Genomic DNA, 18,676 nt, shown 5'->3' with positions numbered 1-18,676 from the left:
CTCAGGAAGACTGTTCCAGTGGCTGGGGGCTAGATGAGAAAAAGCTCGACCACCCATTTTAAAGCAGATTGCGATTACTGGATCTTAAATGATGCACGGGTCAATACAGGGCCAGTTTCTTTTTCAAATAGGCTGGGCCATTTCCCTGCAGAGACTTGAAGACCATACATAGCCGCTTGAAAACGGCTCTTTTCCCAATAGGAAGCCAATGTAGTTGGCTTAGGAGAGGGAAAGAAGGAGTGCTGAGGGCGAGGCGGGCTGCTGTGTTTTTCACCACCTGTAGTTTTGATAATAAGTCTTCCCTTATTCCAACCAGCAGAGAGTTGCAATAATCCAGTCAACTAACCAAGAGCGACTGAATGAGTGTTTTTCTTGCCAAAAGGGGGATTCAAGAGAAGATCTTTCTAAGCATCTGCATTGTTCTGAAACAGGTGCCTGACAACGTCTTCACCTGTTCCTCCATTGATAACTTATACAGATACCCAGGACATATGCTCTTTCCCTAAAATATAATGTCACCAAACCCAATTGACAACTCTCTGGCCACATGTGGGTCCCTTGTAAAAGGCACTCAAGGTACCAAGGGCACTGTGATCATGGAAAGCCTCTGTCTGCTGCAGCACTTATTGTGCCATCTTTAGAGGCCCTGTGCCTTTACACTCTGACACTGCCATTGCATGCTGCTTGTTTTGATGCAGAGCAAAAGTGAAGAGTTGGCATGGCCCATATCCTTGTGAGCCATGCCTACAAACCACGGCCCAGGCAAGCCACCCCTCTAGCTGGGTGCACTGTGCCAGTGGTAAGGGTACGTGTTCATGAGCCCTGTACCCCTACAGTGTCCAAGTCCATACTTGGGCATTGTAAGTGCAGCAATGCCATTAAGTGTATATGGTATGGGAGGTCGTCATTACGAACTCCACAGCGCCATAATGGCCTTACCGAAAATTGGGAAGTTGGGTATCAAACTTCTCAACACATTGAACCCATACTGATGCCAGTGTAGGATTTAATGAGAAATGCACTCAGTAGGCATCTTAGAGGTGTCCTGGCTGAGTGGCTGCTTGCCAGCTGCCACCACCAGACATGTTTCTGGACCCCTGGGTCAAGAGCCTGCGACTCTCTGGGTCCTGAAACAAAGCCATCCTGGGGCGAGGTACCAAGCCTCTTACCCCGAGGAACGGCTGGGTCCACGAAGGGGAATCTTCAAAGGTCTGCCGCCTATGGTGGGCTCCCCCAGCCATTTGCTGCTTTCAGCAAATGGCCCCCATCGGTTTGAACCCCCACTCTGTGCGGGAGAGTTGGTGGGAAAACCAAGACAGGAACAGAGGTGTGACCACCTTTGCCAACGCCACCCCTTGGGGGGGAGGCGAGGTGAAGCACAACTTTCAGTCCCCGCCATCTTGCAGATGGGGGGGGGGCCCCACCAACCAGAAAGAGGCCTGAGTCCTACTCCCACTGGAGGGTGGTACAATAGGGGTTGTACCCACCCCAAGGAAGAGGCCCATTGGCCCCGAACTGTCCCTACCAGTAACACCCCAAAATGTAGTATTTAGGGGCAACCCCAAACTTTGCCTCCTCACACCAGAGCCGAATAGGAGAAAAGAAGAAGAAGGACCGAAAAGCCATGCGATGAGGAGGACAACTACTGACTTGGCCCCAGCCCTACCAACCTTTCCCAACCTCAGACTCCTCCAAAAGAACTTCGGTGTGTCCTGCAATTGGCAGTCCTCAAAAACCCAGAGAACTAACCCTGCCTTCAAATCCTAAAACTGTGTCAACTGTGAGCATCCGACTTGCTCAAACCAAACCAACATTGACTCTGGCCGACTCCGTTTGTCACCTTCACTCTATACCTGACAACCCGAGCCCGAGCAGGAGTGAATCAAACTCTCAAGGAGGTCCTACCAGTGATCCAAGCCTGGATGATAGTGACACCTGACAAGCAAGCTCCTGTAAACCAACAAGCAGTCGTCAACTGAAGATCTCCCCTCAACTGCAGCCGAAGGCAAACACACCACATGACTCTGAGTCGAAGCAGTCCAGACGAACCAACCACAACTGTCCAACTGATTCTGTCATCAAACGAAGCAGGCCCAAAATCAGAAACTCCTAAAGATCTCATTCGCCTACAGCCACTGACCGATTCAGAGGAATCCTTGACCAATGCCTACAACCACAGCCAGAACTGCATCCTACACCCAGCCGCCTCAGTGCCACTGGCGGTGTAGTTCTTGTGTGGGCCATTTTTCCTTTGTGTTGTCCCTAACCCCAGGAGGCCTTGTTTATCCAACTTGGTGGTCTGCTTGCCGCAGTCCACCACTCCCACAGCCATGCTAGTCCATTTGCTAACATAAGGGCACTCCGCACCTGGTCCCCTCGGTACCGCTGGTGATGCAACTTGCTGCCACACTGTGAACCTATTCTTACCCATGGACCCGTAAACCCCAGTTCTGCTTTCAGAGAACTAAATATTTGCTCATGAGTACATTATAAAAACTGAAACAAATTTGCAGAAAAATTTACCTTGTTCTTCCTTCCCACAGGAAATGTACCAGCCTGGTATCTTGCGATACCTGACTGAGCAGGAAAAGTTATTACAAAGTAATCCAACTGTATATTGATTCACAGCATTTGAACTGTCATTTGATTGCATATATTTCTACAAAGTATTGCTATACATACCTGTACCAAACCTGGCTTGGATCTAGAAAAAGAAACTACAACTAAATAATATTTTTATACAAACAAATTGGTTTGAGTTCAGTCCTTGAGTGTGTGAAATCATTCCTTGCCTGAGTGTGTACAATAAATGCTTATCACTACCCTCTGATAAGGCCTTGCTGCTCGACAACACAACCACAAATAGAGAGTAAGGTACTATTTACTTTTACCTCTGCCTACCTTTGGGGATCCACTGGACTCTGTGCACACTATACTTCACTTTGGTATATTATATACAGAGCCAGCTTCCTACAGCTGTCATCAATTGGGAGCTGGTCACCATCGAGCCCAGTGAAAATGTTTATCTTCAGACTTAGACAACATTTTGGAAGACCGAAACCTCCAGCATGACAGAGCTACAATCTGTAGCAGAAGAGGGCTCCATGAGGCCAGAGACTATCACTGAGAGGTCCTGGTGAGCAGGATTTGCTGCTGCATAGAATAAAGTAGCAGGAGCTACTGCACAGTCAGACTAACTGGCAATTCACCTTTGGTGGATCCACTGTCAGGTAGCTCCTAGTCTTCTGTCAGTTCTTCTAGTACTTTCAGTGAAACTTTTTAGAAGTCCCAGGTTTAGGGCTAGGCAGGAGCAGGACCTCTAATACCACTTCCAAGAGTGCTAGACCTAGAAGACACCATTTGGTGTGGTGGGGATTAACACTCAGTCCAGCAGAGATGAGGTGTAGAGTTCAAGGTCTCTGGAGCTTGTTATGTCCCTGTAGATCACACAGAAGGCTAGCCAACTATCCCTTGTACTCTTGTTTGGTGGTCCTGTGTTCATGGAGATGGTCCAGTTCTCCTTCAAGCATCAAGGTAGGCCTCTAGCAGCAGGGAAGTCCTCTGGGAAGCAAGGTCCTCAAGCAGCAGAGCAGTCCTCTAGTAGCAGCAGTGCAGACCTCTGGAACCAAGGCAGGCCTATAGCAACCGGGTGGTCACTAGGTGTCCAGGAATTCCTTCTGAAGTCTTCCACAAGGTCAGAAATGTCCTGAAGAGGTATTCTGGGGGTGCAATATTTATACTTAGTGCCAGCCTTTGAAGTGGGGGAATTTCCCAAGCTACCACCACATCTGGTTCTGAAAAGTTCTTCACTTAACCTACCAAGGCTCCCAGAAGTCTGGGGTGAAAAAGGCCAGTACCAGGTTCCTTAGTGTGTGTGTGCTGGAGACAGCCCTTTGAACTGTAGGTGGGCATGTGATAGCTCTGGCCCCAGCCATCCTGGCAGGCTGATGAAGTCTGCCAACACCTAATCCCCTTTTTTCTCACTGAGAGGAATACACAAACACCAACAGCAAGTAAATCACAGTCATATGACCAGCCCAGCCAAGTACCACGCATAAGGCAGTAGATTAAGGCATTTCAGTGTGGTGGTCCACATCTCCGCACTAAAATGCATTGTCATGCATTTATAGCCCCTCCTTATGTTATGTTATATTATGTTAACTGGGTACTTATAAGCGCACAGCTACTCAACAGAGTGTCGCCCCTCTGAGGCGTGAGAATAAACAGTTTGCTATGCAGTGTGACAACCATGGTTATTGCTGGAATAGCCAGGTTTTCAGTGATTTCCTAAACGCTAGATCTTGCGTCAGACTTAATTCCATCGGTAGATTGTTCCACAGTTGCACCGCCTGAACCTGGAAGGAGCGCCCACCCCCTATCCGCGCGCAGTGGTATTTAGGGCACGTGCCAACTGAAGTGTTATGGGCCTTAATGTACGGTAAGGGCAATAGAACTGGACTCTCTTCATGAAGTACCCTGCACCTATGCCGTGGAGAGCATTAAAAGCCAGGACCATGGCCTTAAAATTGATCCTCTTGCAGATTGGGAGCCAATGCAGGGATTGCAAACATGTGGACGTCCGTGCTCTTGGGCCCAGCATGAGTATTGCCCTGGCTGCAGTATTCTGGGCCACTTGCAGCCTTGACAATAAATACTCCGGCAACCCTAGGTACAGTATGTTCACGTAGTCCAACCTAGAGACTATCATATCTTGGACTACTGTTTTTCTATGAATGATAGGCAGGAGAGGCAGGAACTGCTTTAGCATCTTCAACACGCCAAAGCAAGAGCCAACCACTGCCTGAATCTGGGCCTTTATAGAGAGGTTCTCGTCCAGCTTCACCCCTTGATTTTCCACTGTTATGACGGAAGTAGAAAGGGGAGACATATCAGCTGGCCACCAAATACCCCATACACTGCTGGGGGGGGGGGGTTATTGAAGAAAATGATCTCCGACTTTTTGGGATTACATTTAAGCTGATTAGCATGTAGCCAGGAGAACACTTCAGTCAGACCGGAGTTAATCATATCTCCTATAAAATCTGAGTCTTTATCGCAGGTGAAGAGAAGCTGTGTGTCATCCCCATACAACACAGTTTTTGATCCATGAGCCTCGGCCAAAGATGCTAGTGGTGCCATATATATATTAAAAAGGGTGGGGCTCAACATTGAGCCCTGTGGAACTCCCACCACGAAAGGGGGGAAGCGGGCCCCAAAAGGCGGGGACCAAACTATTTCATTGCGGCCTTTTAGAAAGGAGGCAAATCAGTTGAGTACCGTACCCCCAAAACCGCATTCCTTTAAGTCTCGCCAGGATTCGGTCATGGGGGACAGTATCAAAGGCCGCAGATAAGTTCAATAATATCAATGCAGCCTTTCCGCCTTCATCCAAAACTTTCTTTATGGCTTCCGACACTTCCAGCAGTGCTGTTTCAGTGCTGAAGTTCACCGTGAAACCAGACGGACTCTGGTGAAGAATTGAATTAGTTTCAACAGAAGTGGTAGTGACCTGGTTCACGACTTTTTCCAAGACCTTAGAAAAAAAAAGGAAGCAAAGATATTGGCCTGTAATTAGAGGCCAATTTTGGGTCCAAAGTTGAGTTTTTTAATAGGGGAAGAATTTTCGCCCTTTTCCACCTATTGGGGACCAGGACCGACTGCAAAGACAGGTTAAGGATCCGGTTAACCACAGGAATGATAATCTCCACTATTGATGCTATAATGATGGCCGGGCATGAGTCAGAGGGAGAGCCGGATTTAAGGCCTTTCATGATTTCTAATGATTTCTCCAAAGGAACCAATGGAAACTGATTCACAGATGGTTCTCTCACATGAGTTTAGGGGACGTTACCAGGAAGGTCTCCTGAATATTTTTAAATTTGTCATGGAAATAGGTGGCCAAACTGTCCGTCCATGCCTCAGTAGGGATGAATGACTTGGCCACCGCTATAGGAGAGGAGAATTCACAGACAATTCTGAAAATGTCCTTATTTTTGTTCTTTGCTAAGTCTTTTTTGAGGAGAAAAACTGTTTTATCTCTTCAAGGACCTTATTTATAGTGGGTCTTTAGCGCCGGAGCTGAGCACTGCTAATTAAACCACACTGACAGAGTAAAGCCTGTTAGCTGGCAGCAGCATGTCTGCACTGCTTTTGGCAGGCTTTGGGTCTGAGTCAACTCGCTCAGCTGCCTACAAAGTATAACATGATATTCACCTGACACTTCGGCGCAGCACCTCTGATTAACTCAGGATGTCATGAGCGCCATTGCCCAATCGCTACTCCTGAGAAAGCCTTGCAGGATACACTTTGTGATACCCAGAACTGTAGGACAGATGCAGCATAGTTTAACTTTGGAAGCCTGCCAGCCCAGCTGGGAGCCTGCTGCCAGTGCTGCAACTCCTACTGCATTGTATCTCTTGGGCCGTACGAGACCCAGCAGAGTAATGATCACCCAGATTGCCTCCCAGCGTACTTGCGGCTGCTGCTGGAGTGGTGGTCTGTCTGGTGCCTTATCACTGCAACCTCGCTCCCAGGTATGTGATTTTGACAGCTTCAGAGCCTGGCAGCTTTCTGTAATGTCATTCCTTTTGTAATTCATTTCTCTTCCTCTGATGTCAAGGTACAAGGTCCTGTGTCTTTCATAAAGCTACCAATTCCTTTGGGCAATGCTCCCTGATGTAATTTTGGTCACTGTGTTGATACAATACACTGCGAAGGCCTCGGGGTGAGCCAAGAAGAAGCCAGTGACAGGAGATCCTGGGGAGGGGCCGAAGTGCGTTCGACTTCTGCTTCTGAATCCCCAGTGTAAGGTAGCACCTCCTCATTCTGTTGGAGTAGGTACTGCGGGGGCAGAGTGCATGATCCTGCAGCCGAGTCTGGTGCCATTGGATGGTCTAGAGGAACCCTTGCTCGCCTCTGAAGGGTGAGAACCACCACTGTGGAGCAATCGATCCCCCGCGGCTGGCTCCACCTGGCCGAAGCTGTCAGCAGAACTCTGGGTCAGTCCGTACGCATTTGTACGCCCCAACAAGAGGATCCCTCTGCAACTCCCAGAAAGGTGAGAGATGCCACAGATGTTGCAAGGGTTGGAAGCAGTAGCACCTATATATAAGGGCAGTGACCTGTCTGTGATGTTATATGTGCAGGAAGGGAGAACGGCGTACTCTAATTAATAACCGGGATATCTAGTGGGAGGTAATAAGGGGCCATGCACAGGCAATAAGAACATGCTGAGTTAATTCTTTCTCAGAATAAAGGATATGCATGCATTAAAGAACCAAAGATGTGGCCTCAATGCTGTGGTGTCAGCAACATGTACAAAGGGGCTCTCTCATGAGTTCACAATATGCAGAGCATCATGTTTCAATAACGGAATACATTCCATGTCTTCTTGTCTTTAAAACAACTTTTATTTACCATTGCGTAATCTGTCGTATCAAACATATTCAGGAAGGTCTGGCTTATTAGTCAACAGTACAAAGAAAAGTTATACTACATGTCCCGTAATGCAATTTTATATTGGATAAGAGATGTCATCAATGGCTGAAAATGAAACACATTATAAGGCTACTTTTGGAAAGCAGTTTGCCTGCATTGGCACAACTTAATGTTGCTCTATAGCCATCAGCTCAGGTCTAACTCCCTGACCTTCACATGTGTGCAGCCAGCTCCTGAAGGTGATCGAAATCGGCAATGCAGCTTTTGCTTGTACTTTATGCTGTAGTTCATATTTGCATTTTCCAGAAATTATTTGATGCTACTGATCTGTTCACATCACTAATCCTGCAGTCTGTTAATATCATGATTACACATTTGTTTAACTACAATCAAGGTGCATGGTCACTAACACTCTTCCATTTCTGGTGCCTTCCAGCAGTTTACAGATCTTTTTAGAGTTTCTTGTTGCTCATTTCTATTTTTTCTTTTTTTTCAAAACCTTTATTGACAAGTTCAATGCAGTCAAAATACAGTTTGCATCAGATCGGAACGACAAACACAGCACATTTTGAGTCGAATAACAAAAATGTAAAGATATTCCCAACATGCAAGAGAGAGATTCCATGAGGCACTGCCATGGTACCAAAATTATCATGATAATTTGCACCCTAGAGGAGGCGTGGCAGAGCCGCAGTGATGGTGACGAGTGCAGTGAACAGGGGAGACAGAAGGATAGAGGGAGGCAGTTACTGACCAGCACCGGAGCCCACAACGGGCGGGGTGCCGGCGGGGTGCGCGGGAGAGGCAGCAAAGCTCAAAGGATTTCTGGAATGAAGGTATGTCACTGAAGATCCCCCTATGTCAATTGGGCGAGACCTCGCAGGGAGTAAGTCCCAGAATTCCGATAGCAAGGTCTGTCATCTCGAGGCGTCCTCGAGCCAGTGAGTGAACCTGGGCACTGGTCTACGATCCCAGCACATGGCCACCCTACGCCTAGCCAAGACAAGCAGCATTGCAATCAGGCGGTGAGAAGCATCCGGGCAGAATTTTACAAAGCCCAGCAGACACAATGGAGGTTCAGACTGCACCGGCACGGAGGTAATCTCTGAGATAATGGTGCCTACCGTCTGTCAGAACTCCGACACCTTGGGGCACAGCCATGCTTGGGCAGCTCAGAGCATGCAACTATCGCACAGCATTAGTAACGGGAAGTTGGAGAGTCGGCGTAGTCCGGACCAGGCCGAAAGCAATGTCTCAACCGTGTCCACTTCCACATGCAGGCGACTCACCGGGGCAAATAAGGCTGTGGCCAACGGCCAGGGGGACGTGATGTAAGTCTCCTCTGCACGTGCAGCTGATAAGGAGAGGGATTGATCCAGAAATGCAGAAAACTGGCCTGAATGCATAGGGCGTATAGCTTAAAATTAGGAGCACCCATACCCCCTACCGACATAGAAAGAGTGAGAATATCATACGCGACTCTAGGTTGTTTACCGGCCCAGACAAGGGAGAGATGATCAAAGAACGTAGTTTGTGAAAGAAATGAGCAGTGAGGAGGATAGGGATATTCAAAAAAAGGTAAAGGAATTTCGGCAGAACAACCATCTTAGCACTGGCTATGCAATCGGCAAGAGACAATGAAAGCCGACTCCAATGCGGAATTTTGGATTCCAACCAGTCCACCGCACGCCCGAAGTTAGACCTCCAAAGGTCATCCAAGTCCCTACTCAGCCAGATACCCAGGTAGTGGGTGTGGCCGGAGGCCCAAATAAAGGGAAAGTCTGGTGTAAATGGTCTGGTGGCATCCGTAAGAGGAAACAGCACGGACTTACTCCAATTCACCTGTATCCCAGACAATCCACCAAAGCGTACTATCTCACGTACAAGAGGGCTAAGATTGTCTTGGGGGTGGCGAACATTCAGAGTGATGTTGTCCGCATACATAGGGACCAGGAGGGAGCGGGCCGAGAAACTTATGACCCTCTGAGTGTGATGCTGCCGGAGTCTGGCCGCCAGAGGCTCCATCGCAATGCAAAGAGATTAGGTGATAGAGGACACCCCTGCCGGGTGCCGTGTTCAATGCAGATGGGATCCGACATCTGCCCATTCATTCGGAGGCGAGCCGAGGGGCGCAGTATAAAGAAGAGATATCTTTCATATAACCATATTGCTACAACCGATGTAAGGTAGGAGACAAAATAAAAAGGGCCATTCAAGCGTGTCGAACGCATTAGTGGCGTCTAGAAGTGCGGCAACTGCAGGGAGAATAGGGTTGATTTGGTGAAGCACCGAGAAAATGGTCCGGAGATTGTGTGAGGTGGCCCAGCCAGGAATGAAACCAAACTGGTCAGGGAGAGCAATGAGAGGCATAAGTAGTAGAAGGCGAGAGGCAATTAATTTAACAAAAATGTTATTGTCAGTATTAATAAGAGAGAGGGGCGATTGGAGTCGCGACAATCGGATGGCTTGTCCGCGCCAGCAGAATAGAGCTGCGAGTAAAAATCCTTGAAACTGGCCTTAATTTCTTCAGGAGAGGTGGTTCTAGCGGGGCCCCCATCACTAAGAGCCATAATATACGATGCAGCACGGGAAGGGGGTAAGTGGTTGGCTAGGCCGATCACCCTCCCCGAAGCTCCTGGCTCGGGCCTCTCTGCCCAGGAAGGAAAGCTCTCTATCAGCCTCTTCCGTAAATTCAGTGTGTTTTTGTCTTAGAAGTGCGAGGGTCTCGGGCCTGGGGTGTGCAGCCTGAGCGGCATCCAGAGTCCTAATTTCAGTTTCCAACTTTGCCAGAGTGGTACAGACAGAACGGAGGACACCGGCCTGGTTAGAACTACACTTGCCCCGTATTACTGTTTTGAAGCCTTCCCAAAGTACGGAAGGAGAGTCTACCGAACCGACATTTAGATCAAAATAATTGGTGGTGGCTGTTTGGATCTCATCGCAGAAGACTGTGTCGTGGAACGCATTCGGAGGGAGTCGCCATGTGGGGAGTGAGGGAGATGAAGACCGATTTAAACTGGTGTGAGAAGGTACGCACCATATGAGTGGCAGAGTTAAGCCAGGTAAGGACATCCGGGGAGGCGAGACAAAAATCAATGCGCGACCAGCAGCCCCGAACCCCCGAGACGCAAGTTCCCTCGCGGGCGTCGGGCCACATATGACGCCAGGCATCATAAAGCGAGTTGTCAGTAAGTATGGACTGAAGTAAAGTGGTAGCACGCTGATGGGATCATGGGGACCAGAACGGTCCATTTCCACTGAAAGAGTAACATTAAAATCCCCCCTCCAGAGTATAGCTTGTCGGGCCAAAGGAAGAGATAAGATACCAAATGTGAGTAAAGAAATCTGGATTGTCTGAGTTAGGGCTGTACACAGCAGCGATCGTCATGGGTTGAGTCAACAAGGAGCCATTCAGAATTACGTATCTACCATCAGGGTCCGTAATTGCCTGAGTAGTTTGCCTGGGGAGACCCCTGCATACCAAAATGGAGACCCCCTTGCGTAAGAGGAATAAAACAAGGAATGTGATTCTCCCCAGTAACACGACTTGAGTCTGGAGGCAGACTCAGGCAAGAGGTGCGTCTCATCTAGGAAACATATGTCTACCCTGTGTCGCTGCAAGTGAGAGTGAATGTGCCTGCTTTTTCGGTGATCGTGCAGACCAAGGACGTTCAAGGTCCAAAAAAATGGTGTCAGCCATGTCATACTATATCTGAATGAAAAGTGGTGCAGTGCAAGTAGGACAGACATCGTACAGAACTAAATAGTGTGCAGCCGCGCTGGACCACCCACCGACAAGGGAGCAAGTCAGGCGACCACAGCAAGAGGCAAGGCAAATTGGAAGCAGGTTGCTTGGACAGGCCAGGAGTTGGTGGAAGCCCGCAATACACTAAGACCCGGAAGGAAAAATAAAAAGAGAGGGGAAAGGGAAGAGCAGTACCATTCGGACAAGGGGGAATGTCGTGCACGACCTTGCAGCAGAAGGGAAAAATAAACACAGTACAGTGAAGCGATATGACCACACAGAAACAATAAAAATTAAATGAAAGGTAACATACCAAAACCCCCCCACCAAGCTAACCCTTCCATGATATCAACTCAAAAAACAATCCCAGATGCTTTTCAAATGTCTCAACCACCACCCAGCAATCCCACCCCAACAGACCAAACAGCAGCATCAAGAGGACCCTAAGCCCCACACCCACTCCCTCCCCCAAATCAGACCCCAGTAGACCCACCACCCCGACACCCACTCCAACCCCCCAATCAGGCCGGGATACCACCCCTTCCCACCCAAGGAGCCCACAACTTGGAAGAGGGGAAACCATAAGGAGAAAGGGAATTATCCCGTGAAGGCATGGCAGAGCTCGGAGTACACCCCTACAGTTAAGCAGGGGGGCCAAGCTACCAGAGCATCAGCCAACAACCAGTGATTAGTAAACCTATAAAGTACAACCAGTCAGTCATTGTCGCTAAGGCAATCATCCCGAGCGGGCGAGGAGCTGGATGGAGAGGGGTGTGTTGATTTGTCAAGTTTCTTTGCAAAGGCAAGGGCATCTCTGGGATCCGGGAAAATAAGCGTTTTTGCGCTCTGCCGAACTCTCAGCTTTGCTGGGTATGCCAATGAGTAGGAGACCTTGTGTTTTTGCAAAATCCGCTTTGCAGAAAGGAATTAACGTCTGGCAGCCTGAACAGTGAGAGTGTAGTCTGGAAAGAAAGAGAGTTTATTGCCTTGATGATTTATTTTGCTCATGTCCGGCGCCGCACGGAGAATGGCATCACGGTCTCGGAAATTTAGTATTTTTGCGATGATAGGGCAAGGAGGTAGTCCGGGACCGGGGCGTGGACCAAGGGAGCGGTGTGCGCGTTCAACAATAAAAATTGAGGAGAGCACATCACTGAAGAGTTCCTTGACCAGTTACTCCACAAAGTCCTCTATAAAGGCTATGTTGGTGGACTCTGGAAAGCCAGTTATCCAAGTCCGCATTTTTCTCCCGGATAAGAGCAAGAATTTTGTCCATCTGTAGCAGCTTCTGAGGATCCTGCATAGCAGCATCCTCAGCGTCCGTGACCCTGGATTCGACGTGGAGGAGACAATTTTCGTGGGAGTCAACACAGGCCTTCACAGAGTCCAGCCGGGCAGAAAGCTGGTCCTGTTGAGTCGCTATTCCTGTGACGCTATTCCTTTGACATCCAAAATGATAGCTTTTAGGTCATCATCGCGGGAGGGGGGCAAGTCCATAGTTGCGGCGGGGTCACCAACGCCCAAGCCAGCGCCGTCCTGGTGGGTCGACCTGCGATTTTCGAATGCAATTTTGGGCTGTTTGGGGTCGGCCTTCCCCATGGCGGACGAGTCTCACAGCAGGCGCCACCAACAGATGAGGGAGCAACAGAGCGCCCAAGATGAGCAGAGTTGGCACCAGGAGGAACTGCTAACCCACCTCCGAGCACCCACAGTGACTGGAACAGAGGGCACCTGGACAGAGGAGAGCGGCCTGCAGGGTGGACCTCAGGGTGGCAGCCCGGTCGGGACGGGCTCCACCGTCGCGACTCTTCAGTGAACAAAACCTGGGAGAAAGAAATGGGCAGGCAGCGAGCAGATGGAAAATTTGAAGGATCCACAGGTCCCCAAGAAGGATGTACAGTCACCCAGCTCGACGGGGGCCCAGAGTTCAAGACGTGCGCCACACTGCGCCCATGCCCTACAGATGAAGCCTCCACCGAGATGGGCCCAAGAGGAAAGAGGCCACCGCAATGCCAGGAGTTCAAATGCGGCACCTCAGCAGGGGTGTGATGGACCAGTCTCAAGAGGCACCAGAAAGCAGCTCCGCAGTGGTACTGTGGTGATACAAGATCCAGCTAAAAGGCAGAACCCCAGCAGCAGCATAGCTGTGGGCCCCAAACGGAGCAGCACCAATCGCCCGGGGCCAATTCCTAGGGGAGCGGGCAAACCCCGCCTCCAATATCAGCAGCAGCAGACGTGGCGGAGTGGGCAGGCCCAGCCACAGGATGCACCGGGCCCGCACAGATCCAGCGTGCAGCGTCAGGGCACAGGTTGGGCGCGGGGAGACATAATAGGCCTCTGTGGGGCTAGGCCCCTGATGTCGTGTGTGGTGGGGAAGGTGGCGTCACAATCTGCCATGAGAGGCCACAGAGGTGAGAGCGGGACCAGAGATCCACGCACAGCACCGCACCAGTGGGGCCAAGAGCGCACACAACCAGGGGCAAACGCGACGGGGAGGCGCGGGGGCACACCGCTCGTGTGTTACCAGGCACTGAAAGCGAGCAGGGGTGCCGCCAAGCAGGACTGAGGGTGGAATATGGTGCCGGCGCACCCTAGGGCCGGGCCAGGCAGTTCAGCGTGTGCGCGCCCAGCCCCGCCACAGAGAGCCCCTGGCTGCAGCAACACTCACCGGATGGCAGCGAAAAACCACCAACGACCTTCAGGCTGCACAGAGCCCTAGGCAGCCCTGCTGGCGGCAGAAGCGAAGTGGTCAGGCCCCCGCAGGCCCGCAAGGCGAAAGCCCAGCGCCTCAGACGTGCTGTAGCTCCCAGTCCGTGAACGATCTCGGGAGGCGAACACAGCTCAAAGCGATGCCGCAGGTGAGGATCTAACAGGGTGCAGAGCCCACCTAGAGTGAGGCCATCTTGCAGCTGGCCAAGCCACGCCCCCATCGGTGTCATTTCTGATATTTATATATGTTTCCCTCATTTTCATTGCTTGATTTTGCTAGTGAGAAAGTGTCACTCATGGTCGTTGAATGTCACTCATAATTACACTGAAATTATGAAAGTGTCACACATACGCAATCTGAAACCTTGGTGGCTATGCTTGACCCAGGCCACAGGCAGCAGGCACCAAATGCTCTACCCTTCTGCTCGTCTCTGCTCTACCCTGACATTTACGGCCAGAGCTGTCGGCTTTGGAACTGAGTAACCAGGTTCAAGTCTCAACACCTGCTCAACGTTCTGGGATTCTAGGCAAATCACTTAACCTACCTATGCCAAAAGAAACAAGACCATGTTTAATGTAAATATTGCTGATACAAAGCGCTCCAGTATCTTAGGGGTTGAGTTTGCGTTATATCAAAATTGCAGAAAAATGTACATAGAGGTCAAAACAAAGCCTTAACATAATAAGGGGACAAAATTATACCCATTTAGTGACTGATTTTCTCAGTGAAAACAGAAATCCTGGATAAATCACGGCTTGCCTGCTTACAATTTCTGATCTTCAGCATAGCACGTTCAAATATGTGATTTCAGAATACCAGCTGCACAAAAGCCTACTGTGATTGATTTAATAGACCATAATGCTGCTTGATAGTTATCTAGGACACAGCCAGGGTTCAAATAAAAACTACCCTGCCTCTTATTTTACTAATGGTACTGTCACCAGTTTAAGGGCGGAGAGAAATGGTTCCTAATCTAGGTTGAAGGAACTCTCACTTTTAAGAAGTACCTCTCAGTGCAGCGCTGTCATGTGACCTATTAATGTCTAAGCGTACAAATGTTAATTCAAATATTTTCAAGGTCCAGCTCTTCTTTCCATGTATTATTTTTTTTTCATTAAAAAGCCAAAAGATAAATTCTTTCTCTCTGTTCGAAGTTCTCGAACCCAGTTCCTCCAGGTCCATGGTTGAGCGCCCTAGCCGTTAAGCCAACTCCTCTCCCCTGTTAACTGTACGCATTATTTCCGTGTAGTTTCCATTACTGTGAAACTGTCATTTCCCTTTTAATTGTGTTTTAACTCATATAGATTTCATTCCATTTCTTTAAAGTAATGTTTTCGTTTCGTTTTGCATTCGATATATCCTGTTATTTTTGTCCTTTGTTTTTACAAGTAGTTAATATCTCGAGGGTGTCCGTTTAAATAGTCAGAGGACACGGCAGAGTAAAGAAATAAAAGGATTAAGTTATATATTGACACCCTTTTCGAGTGTCCCAGTAGGCGTGTAAAGCAGAGAGATGCATTCATTACTGACAGCTCGGTGCGCTGCTGCTTCTGCCTTGCTAAAGCCGAGGCTGCCTCTCCTGAGGTGGGCGGGGCTGCTTGTGGGCTCGTCCGAGGTGTCCAATTGGCAGGACGTCCGGAGTCTGCCGAAGCAAGGGGATACAGGATCCCGAGGGGATACCACATATTACACAACACCGGCCTGTCACCAGACGTACACAGTGACTACATCCATAACAACTAAATAGGACAGTGATTTTCTCTATGATGCATCATTCAACAGTAATTTGGCTTCTAGGCACTTATCCGCTCAATTGTGGGTTTCCCTACTGAGCAGACCCCCAGGATTTTGCGGCTTTGAGTGGCAAATTTCGCGGCAAAAAAAAGCAGAATTTGCGGCCCAAAACCTCAAAATATGCAGTATTTTTGCGGTTAGCGAAGAATGTGCCCGCCACAAAAATACCGAAGGATTGTGCTCTGTCACTGCTGGAGACTGAATGTGCTATGTCACAGTCTGTAACTTTGCAGAGTCTCCAGCAGCGCAGGGTGCCTGGAACCGGAGGGTGTCTGATACCAAAGAGAGCAGATTACAATATGAAACCTGCTCTTTTTGGCATCAGACAACCTATGCTTGCAGGGCAGCTGGGGTAGAGGTCTGGGAGGGGTAAGGGATGCAGGTGGCTGCAGAGAAGGTTGAGGGTAGGTAAATAAAACATGTAGGAGACGTGGGAGGTTAAGGGTTAGTCCACAGGGGACACAAACGTGTGAGGAGGCAGGCTAACTGCTTAGGAGGGGGCTAGCTGCATTTCAAAGGCAGGCAGCAGAGGCATTTAACACCTCTGCTGCCTGCTGGCCCGTTGCTCACCCTTTCTTTATAGGCTCAGTGGCAGCACAGAGCCAGTAAAGAGAGGGTGAACTGCAGTTTTTTGTTTTATAAATATTTTGCTGGCCCTTTTGTAAAAATTGTGGCATTTTAACAAAAGTGTCCATTCCGCAATTTTTTTGCAAATCGCAAAATCCTGGGGGGTCTGACTGAGGGTCTCCTTAGAGGGCAGGTGTTCAACTACCCTTTGGTCAGATGGGGTTTTGGGAGGGTGGTTTGCAGAGTGAGTGTTCTGCCCCCAATGGGGCTCTGTTGCATGGTGGGTCCAGGTAATCTGGTGGGAGTCTCCTCTGATCTTCCATCCTATCCTATGAGTTTGGATATGTCTCCTGTAATTTCTCTGATTTAGGGTGTTGTAGTTGTGGTTCAGTTATGCAGTGCTTTGTGTATTCGGATTCAGGTAGAGGAGAATGATACATCAATTTCTGTGGCCTTGCTCACCTCTCCACCAGTGACTGGTTGAAAGCTTTTGGATGGAACAGTTGGCAATCAGTTGTCCTGTTTCCTTGTCAATGGTGTTTAATCCCTGAAGTAAGTGGGCGGGAACATTTTCAATGAGTATCAGATCACTACACCTATCAAGTGCTGCAGTTGCCTCAAGGATCACATCTTTCCACTGGCCACAGACTGAACTCACAAAGAATATCAGAAGACGTTGACTAGCAGATTATATGGATCACACGAGTGAAGATCAAATACCACAGAACGGGGCATATTATCAAACCCCTTTCGCCACCACAGCGTCACTTATTGTGACGTTGTGGTGGCGACAGGGTCAGCTCCCTATTATCAATGCAGCGTTAAGCCGCTTAACATGGCTTAAAGCCACGTTAAGTGGCTTAACGCTGCCTTGATAATAGTGCCCCTTTCCCGCTAAACTTAGCGTGAAAGGGGAAGTGCAGTGGGTGTTGAGGTGGTTGTTCCACCGTAACACCCACTGAATTTGGCGCTGCCACCTATTATCAAGGGTGGGAATAATAGATGGCAGTGCCGAACTTAAGACCAGGAAAATCCTAGTCTTAAAATGCCGAAAAGAGGAGAAATGCTTTATTTCTCCTCTTTTTTGCTTTTTCCATGTGTGCTACCTTGTGCAGCACACATGGAAAATGCAAAATGCCATGGTTTGTTTATGTACAGGAAGGTGTCCCTTCCTATACATAAATAAACCTTTTTTTTATGCCATTTTGTAACTTACATGTGTTCTGCATGAAGCAGCACACACATAAGTTACCAACTGCCATTTTAGGTTTTTTTTTGTGCAGAAAGGGACACCTTCCTGCACATAAACAAATCTACCTGCTCTCCGAACACCCTTGCACTTTGGGTGCCTGGGTTGGCGCTTAGTTGTAAAACTTGGTGCCATCGCAGGGGGAGACATGAGGCTGCACCATATCCTTGATAATATCATGCAGCCTCGCGTTTCTGAAGTGGCGGAGAGAGGCATTAAGCCAAGAAGGCTAACGCCGCTCTCCGCCACTTCCTTGCTAATATGCCCCTACATGTCACAAAATGAAGGGCTCATCCACTGATGGAGACCCATTTTAAGACCTTTACTAAGTATCCCGAATTTCCTTGCTGGATTCAGAAGCAACTTTTCAGAGAATTTCTGAAAACAATTCTGAAATGTTTGTGTAAATATCCTACTATTCTCCTTGCTGTCTTATATGAAAGTGGCCTCCACTTTAATACCATTAAAATGATTGGAAGAAAGCAATAAAAGCGTCATGAGGTGTTGGCAGGCCATAATCTAGGCAGCCATTTTTGAGGGACTGTCCGGCCTTGAGTGCTCAACTCTTGCAGATTTATTACCTTATTTTTTTTGGTTTCAGTCTTCAATCTGCTGCATCACCCACCACCATTACCCACCAATGTTTCACTAATGACCCCAGGTTCCGTCTTGAACAGTGTTCCACCACCTTGTCCCTCATAAAGCAGGCCACCATTCTAGGTCAGATACTGACCAGGAACATCCTACTTTTACCGACCTCCATTCCTAGCATAAATGTGTTGGAACAACAATCCCATACTCACATTTTGCCAAACTCCAATTATCTATACTGTGCCACGCATCTCTCCTTATACAAATTAACAACCAGCAACATACTTTTCAAGACCTAAACTTCACTGCCGCAATTGCTACTACACTTTTTGACATTACTAAGATTTTGGCACCTGCACCAATCTAGTCCCATAAACACCCCTTAGGATGTGATATATTATGGGCCAGATTTATCATTGGATTGCATTGCCCTTGCATCATGATTGGTGTTGCAAGGGCAATGCAATCCTTAACTCAGGTTTACCAAGCAACGCAAGGCCACTTTGCATGGCCCTGCGTTGCTTGTTAAATCCGGAGTAGCGTGAGTCAACTCAAGTCGCTGCCTTGCGTTACTCTACCCTGG

Source organism: Lissotriton helveticus, chromosome 4_1 (assembly GCF_964261635.1).
Source record: "Lissotriton helveticus chromosome 4_1, aLisHel1.1, whole genome shotgun sequence".
In the NCBI taxonomy this organism is placed as follows: domain Eukaryota; kingdom Metazoa; phylum Chordata; class Amphibia; order Caudata; family Salamandridae; genus Lissotriton; species Lissotriton helveticus.
This window is presented reverse-complemented; position numbering follows the sequence as displayed.